Source organism: Pteropus alecto, unplaced genomic scaffold (assembly GCF_000325575.1).
Source record: "Pteropus alecto unplaced genomic scaffold, ASM32557v1 scaffold146, whole genome shotgun sequence".
In the NCBI taxonomy this organism is placed as follows: Eukaryota; Metazoa; Chordata; class Mammalia; order Chiroptera; family Pteropodidae; genus Pteropus; species Pteropus alecto.
The window spans coordinates 34,432,797-34,441,235 of NW_006442107.1; the positions used below are offsets into that span (position 1 = coordinate 34,432,797).

Consider the following 8,439-nt stretch of genomic DNA (forward strand, 5'->3'; position numbering starts at 1 on the left):
TGAAAATCACATGATATCACTTATATGTGGAATATAAACCTAAAGTAACAAATGAACAAGATAAGCAAACATAGACTCATGGACATGTACTATAGACTAGTGGTTACCAGAAGGTAGGGGGGTGAGGGAGGAGGGGGAAATATATGGGGGTAGAAGGAGGGTAAGTGTGTAAAGGGGATCAAATATATGGTAGCTGAAGGAAACTGGACTTTGAGTATTAAACACACAATAGAATATACAAATTATATGTCAAATTATAATGTACACCTGAAAATTATATAATTGTATTAACCAATGTTAACTCGATAAATTTAATTTAAAAAAGAAAAAACATCGGTGACAAGGCAAGGATGTTCACTTGCATCATTTTTATTCAACATAATACTGGAAGTCCTAACCACAACCACCAGACAAGAAAAAGAAATAAAAGTCACTGAAATTGGAAAGGGAGAAAACTGTCATTATTTGCAGATGACATGATACTTTATATAGAGATGCTAAAGATTCCACCAATAACTAATAAGTGAATTCTGTAAAGTAGCAGGATGCAATATTAATATTAAGGAATCAGTTGCATTTCTATACATCAACAATGAACTATCAGAAAGAGAAATTTAGAAAACAGTTCCATTTACAAGTGCATCAAAATATATATGTAAAATATCTAGGAATAAATTTAACTGAGGAGGTAAAAGGCCTGTACTTAGAAAATTATAAGTCACTGAAGAAAGAAATCCAAGAAAACACGAATAAATGGAAGCACATACCGCGTTCATTGATAGGAAGAATTAACTTTGTTAAAATGTCCATACTTCCCAAATCAATCTATATAGATTTAATGCAATTCCTGTCAAAATACCAGTGGGATTTCTCACAGAACTAAAATAAAGAGTTTTGAAATTTATATAGAATCATTGAAGACCCCAAATTGCCATGACAATCTTGAGAAAAAAAGAACAAAGTTAGAGATATCACACAAATGTGATATCAAGCTATACTACAAGGCTATAGCACTCAAAACAGCATGATACTGGCATAAAAACAGACACACAGATTAGTGAAACGTAATAGAAAGCCTAGAAATGAATCCACGCCTATATGGTTATTAAATCTATGACAAAGAAGGCAAGAAGTACGCAATGCAATAAAGACAGCCTCTCCAATAAATTATGTTGAGAAAACTGAAGAGATAAAGGCAAAAATGAAACTGGACCACTTTCTTACACCAAATACAAGAATAAATTCAAAATAGATTAAAGACTTATATGTGAGAGCCCAAACCATAAAACTCCTAGAAGAAAACATAGGTAGTAAACTCTCTGACATTTCTCTTAGCAATATTTTTTCTAGCATATCTTCTCAGGCAAAGGAAACCAAAAATAAATAAATAAATACATAAATAAACAAACAAATGAAACTACAGCAAACTATAAAGTTTTTCCAGGCATAAGAAACCATCAATGAAACAAAGACAACCTACTGAATGGGATAAGATATTTGCCAGTGATATTTCTTATAAGAGGTTAACATCCAAAACTTATAAAGATCTCACTCAACTCAACACCAAAAAACAAACGATCCAATTAAAAAATGGGCAGAGGACCTGAGTAAATATTTCTTCAAAGAGGACATACAGATGGTCAATAGACATATGAAAAGATGATCAATAGACATATGAAAAGATGATCAGCGTCACTAGTCATCAGAGACATGCAAATTAAAACCATAATGAGATAACATTTCACACTTGTCAGAATGGCTATCATCAATAAGTCAACAAATAACAAGTGTTGGCAAGGATGTGGAGAAAAAGGAACCCTCATCCACTATTGGTGGGATTGTAAATTGGTGTAGCCGCTATGGAGAACAATATAGAGATTGCTCAAAAAATTAAAAATAGAACTACCTTGTTACCTACCCAGCAATTCCACTTCTTGGTATTTATCTGAAGAAATCTCAAACACTAATTCAAAAATATATATGCACCCCTATGTTCACTGCGGTTCTATTTATAATAGCCAAGATTCAGAAGCAACCTAAGTCAATAGGTAATTGGATAAAGAAGATGTGATAGATATAGATATAGATAGATATAGACATAGATTAGATATAGATAGATATAGATATATAGATGATATAGATATAGATATAGATAGATAGATATAGATTAGATATAGATGTACACACACACTGGAGTATTACTTAGCCATAAAAAAAATGAAATCTAATTATTTGCAATAACCTGGATAGACCTAGAAGGTATCATGCTAAGTGAAATAAGTCAGAACAGAGAAAGACGTATAATCTTATCTATATGTGGAATCTAAAGAACAAAATAAACAAACAAAATAGAAACAGAATCATAGATACAGGGAAAAAACTGATGATTGCCAAAATGAGTAGCATTGGGGACTGGGTGAAAAAGCTTAAAAGGGTTAAGAAGTAAAAATTAGTAGTTACAAAATGGTATGTGTATATGAAGCACAGCATAATAACTATGTATAGTGCCAAGTGAGTACTAGACTAATCAGGGGATCACTTTGTAAATTCTAACCACTATTCTGTGACACCTAAAAGTAATATAAAATAATATTGAATACCACATCCAATTGAAGAATAAAAATTTTAAAAAAACATTAAAGATGAACCAAATAGAAATTTTATAATAGAAAATTAATTATCTACGATAAGAAGTTCTTTTAAAAACAGGCTCTTGACTTGGATTTTAGCTAGATGGACTTAACAGCTAAGTGGAGATGACACGGGAAAGAGCAAGTGAACTTGAACATAAATCAATTAACATTACGCAATGTGAGGAACAGAAATTAGTTAAAAACTAAAAAGCATTAACAGAGTCTCAAAGACTTGTCAGATGATACAAAAACAGTGCAACATATGTAACTATATGTAACTAGAGCATCAGAAGGAGAAGAAAAAGATAATGTAGCAAAAATAATATATTTGCAGAAATAATGACAAAATTTTCCAGTTTCATGAAAGATATACATTTGTAAACACGAGATGATCGGCAAATAGCAAACAGAATAAACTTTATAAAGTCCGTACAAGGCACATCATAGTAAAAAGTTTAAAGTTGAAGATATGAGCAAATCTTGAAAGAAGAGAAAAATGACATGTTCCATAAAAAGAAACACCAGAAGAGAAGAAAGAGGAGAGAATGAAACATTGTGAAAGCAGTAAAAGGAAAGGATGAACACCGGCACGCTGCGCTTGGCCCAAGACTGCGGCGCCCTTTGCGCAGCCACCAGCTCTGTCCTGGGATGCTGTCTTGGGGCGGAGAAGTGTCCTGTCCCTGGCACACCCTGCACACCTCTGCGGTCGGCACCAAAAATGAGGTGGCCCAGGTCCGAGTGGGTAAAGGGTACAAGGCAGTGACTTACGAGGAGGCATACGCGCCTTCCCACATCACCAACCGCAAGGCTGGTTGTCACTGTACACGGGTAACATCGATGAGGAGGACTATGCTGTAGAGAGAACTGTGGAGGATATTTTTCTTCGCAGGTTCATGCTGGGCAGCTTCCCAGGCTGCCTGGCTGACCAGCTGATCCTCAAGCGCCCGGCTAATCAGGTGAATTTCTGTGCTCCTATCCTGAGGCAGCTGCCTGTGGGCTACAGTGAGACTCTGCTGTCCTGCATTTACAAGTGTCCTGTGCATCTGCACTTCCAAACTGTACCCTCAAAGGTTGTGTATAAATATACCTAGGACAGTCATCTTTTTTTGCGTCAAGCCGTATCCCGCAAACGACAGAAACATGTGGTAAAGGGGTAAAGTAGAAATGGAGAAACACATCCCCTCAGAGTCCAGAGGCTTCTCTTTCCAAGCTGTGTGGAATAAATGTACTCTCCATGCTGTCTGACCTCTTGATCTGTCTTTACTCTTTAGGCAAAAGAACTAGAATAAGATTTCCAAGGATCCCAGAAGGCTTCCAAAAGATTTACCCTCAGCAAATGTCAACTGTATAATAAAGCATTGTTAACTATAGTCACATCATTGTACCGTATATCTCCAGGATTTATTCATCCTGCATAACTGAAACTTTACCCCTGTACCAGCATCTCTCCATTTCCCTTCCCCTCAGCCCTTGGAACCATCACTTACTCTGTTTCTATTTCAATTACTTTTGATTCCACTTAAAAGTGAGATCATGCAACAAAAAGAAAAGAAAGAAATGGATGAACAACTCAGAATTCTATGTTTAGTAAAAATATCCTTAGCGAAGAAAGATTATAGAAATGATTTCATATAAAAGAAAAACTAACAGAATCATTACAAATGACCTAAGGAAAGGCTTCAGACTGAAAGGAAATGATACCAGATGGAAACTTGTATTCTCAGAAAGGAATGGTAAGCATTGGAAATGGTCAATAACCACATAAATCCAAAATAGTACATTTTGTTTCCATCTTCTTATTTACTACTCAAAGCAGCATAAATATGACAAATAACAAATACAGCATCAAAAATATAAATATACATGGACAGAGTGTTGCAAGTTTGCTACATTTTGGGGAAGCTAAAATATTAACTGCAAATGTGCTGTAAAAGGTTAGTTCTGCACTATAATCCCTAGAGCAATCACTGAATAATGCAAGTGAATATAGCTAAAAAGTCAATAGAAAAATTAAATTGGAATTATAAAAATATTCAAATAGTCCAAAAGGGGGGCAGTAAATAGACAAAAATAATAAAACGATATATATAAATCCAACCATTTGGATAATTACATTAAATATTAATGGATGAATACTAACACTAAAATGAAGGTATTGCCCAAATGCATTTAAAAAAATCAAAGCATATGTTGTCTACAAAAAAATGTAGATTGTATATAAAGACAGGTATATTGAAATTAAGTGGATAGAAAATAACATAGTATGTAAACAGTAAACATAAGAAAGCTACAGACCTAAATTACTATCACATACAATACATTTTCAGACAATAAATAGCATGAACTAAAGAGAGACATTATGATAAAATGATCAATTTAATAGGAAAACATGCCAATTATAGATGTGTATGGATTTAACAACAGAGCTTCAAAATATAGAAAGCTTGATACAATTAAATAAAGAAGCAATTAATTCTGCACTTAGAGTTGGAGATGTTAACACAGGAGTCAGAAAACTTTTTCCTAAAGTTCCAGAGAGTAAATATTTTAGGTTTTGAATGTATTCTTGTGTGTGTGTGTGTGTGTGTGTGTATGTGTTTATAACCTTTTAAGATAGTACAAAACATTCTTGGCAGCCTGTGGGACAGCAATTGTTCAATAGTCTCAACAATCAGACAGAAAAACTATTAGTAACCTAGAGTAAATAGATATTTATATAACATTACACCCAACAACAACAACAACAACAAAACAATACATATTCTTTACCAGAATGGACTATATTCTCAGTTATATAAAAGTTTGAAAATTTAAAATATTAAAATCATGTGAATATGCTCTCTGACCACAATATGGTTGAATTAAAACTCAGTAATAATAAAATAAATAGGAAAATGCCAAATTTTTAGAAACAAATCACTTTTAAATAATCAATATGTCAAACAAGAAATCACGAGGAATGTCATTCAGTTATTAAACCAAATGATCATGAAAATACAAAAAGTCACACTTTGTCAGATGTGGACAAAATAGTCCTTAGAGAGAAATTAAATGCTCAAGCTTGAAAAGAACTAAAATAAATTTTCTGATTTCTCACCTTAAGTAATTAGAGAAAGAACAAATTAAATGCAATCTATGTAGAAGAAAAACAGGAAATAGAAACAAAAGGAGAAATCAATGAAGTAGATGTGAAAAACCAACAGACAAAATAAATAAAACTGGTATCATGTTCTTAAAAAGATTAATAAAATTGATAATCCTCAGCAAGATGATCTGGGGGGAGGGGAAATAAGACACAAATTATTATCCGAAGTGGAGAAGTAGATATCACTACAGATCCTACAAACATTAAAAAGATAATTATTACAAATAGCAACTCTATGTCAAAAGGTTCAAAAATTTAGATAAATTAGATGAAATAATTGAAAAGTACAAATTTCCAAATGGATAAAAACAAATGGAAAATCTATTGAAGATATGAAATTAAAATCTATTAAAGATAGTAAAGGTATTAAATTTCTTTTCACAAAATAAACTCTAAGTCCAAATACCTTCACTGGTGAATTCAATTAAATAATAAAGAAATAAATAATTAAATTCTTCATAAACTCATAAAAAATAGATGATTAGAGAACAATTTTCTAATTCATTTTACAAGGGGAGCATTACTCTACAAAGACATTATTTAAAAAAGAACACTTGAAACTAATATTCTTCATGAACATAAATGCAAAAATATCCTTAGAATTTTATAAATGAAATTAAATGGTACATATATTAAGGATAATCCATCATAGCCATGTGATGTTTATCACAGGAAAAGAAGATTCATTTAATATTTTAAATCAATTCAAACACATTAACAAAATATACAAAAAAATCATATGACTAGTTCTGTAAACTCAATAACTTAAACATCAATTTGTGATAAAACTTTTCAATAAAATATAAACTTCCTCAACTGGATAAAGGAAATTTAAAAAAACCTAGTTAACATTAAACTCGATGGTGAATGGACTCAATACACTGTATTTACATTCAAAAATAAGGCAAGAATGTCTGTCCGACATTGTAGTAGAGGTCCTAGTTGGTGAAATTTAAGGCAATAAAAAGAAACAATAAAAGGCATATGGATTATAAAGAAATAAATAGAACTCTATTTATTCACACAAAATATAATTAAGTATGTAACAATTCTTAAAACTCTTCAAAAACTATTAGAACTAAGTAAACTTATCAAGGCTATAAACTGCAAAGTCAATATTTATTAAAAAATCAATTGTATTTCTATATCACAATAACTAGTAAATAAAATTTTAAGAAGTCTTTTATAATATTGTTAAAAAAGAAAGACAGTGCTTAGCAATAACCTTAAAATATGGGCAAGAATTCTGCACTGAAAACTGAGAAAAATGAAAGGTATATCATCGTCATGGATTAGGGCTCTCAAAATTGATCTATTGTTACAACACAATCGCATTTAAAATCTCTGGAGACATATTTGGTAGAAAATGAGTCACTGGTTCTATAACGTATGTGAAAATATAAAGAGCAGCCAGACAGTTTCAAAAATTAAAAAATAACATTGTCAGACTTACCTACCTGATTTTGAGACTTGCTGTAATACCATAATAATCAAAATAGTGTAATATCAGTATAGAAATATATATCTAGACAAGAACAGTCTAGAAACACAGTCTAGAGAGTTCAGAAACAAACCATGAATCCTACCTCGCATTACAGAGGGAGGGAGAGAGAGAAGAGAACCTAAAAACACAAGCTAAAACTACATAAAAAAAAATTTGAGAAAAAAGTAGAAGAATCTCTGCACATTGTGGAAGGCAAATATTTCTTAGACGATATACAAAATGAAAAAGCAAAGCAAAAATGATGGAAAAATAATTATTTTCTAGACCACATAATATTTCCAGAGGGACAGAAGAAATAGATTCTAAAGTAAAGTTGAAAAGAAGATGATTCACTCATAACTATATTGAATTTTAAAGATAGACTAAGAATAAACTAAGGCCAAGAGAGTCACTGAGATTTAAACAGGTGATTAATGGCAAAACCCCTTTTTTTTTCTAAACTAACCCTAAGCTATTTTCCAAACTAAATCTAAAATTACCAAAAGGAAGGAAATAATAAAGACTAGAGCAGAAATAAATAAAATAGAAAAGAGAAAAAATTGATGGAACTAAGAATTGGTTCTTGAAAAAGATAAACAAATCCAACAAATCCTTAGCTAGACTAAATAAAAAGAGAATGAAGACTCACATAAATAAAATTAGAAATGGAAGAGGAGACATCACAACTGATGTCACAAAAATAAAAAAGATCTTGAGACTATAATGAACAATTATATACCAACAAACTGAACAACAGAAAAAAATAAATTCCTAGAAACATAAATCTACCAAAACTAAATCCAGGAGAAATAGAAAGTTTGAAGAGATTAATAACAAATAACAAGATCGAATCAGTAATCAATAAACTCCCAAACAAAGAAAAGCCAAGGGCCAAATGGCTTCGCACATAAATTTTACCAAACTTTTAGAGGAATAATACCAATCCTTCTTAAATACTTCCAAAAACACCATACAAAATACCCAAGTTCTTTTTGTGAAGCCAGCATCACCCTGATACCAAAGCCAGACAAAGACGCCACAAGAAAAGAAAACTATAGGCCAATATTTCTGATAAACATAGATGCAAAAATGTTTAAGAAAATATTAGAAAAACAAATTTGACAGCATGTTAAAAGGATCAAAGACCATGAACAAGTGGGATTTATCCCTGGAATGCA

General features: G+C 31.8%; 1 pseudogene; it reads left to right on the top strand.

Annotated features, from left to right (window-relative positions):
• The first annotated feature begins 3,281 nt into the window (after positions 1-3,281).
• On the top strand, positions 3,282-3,724 carry LOC102887614 (annotated as a pseudogene).
• The last annotated feature ends 4,715 nt before the right edge of the window (positions 3,725-8,439 follow it).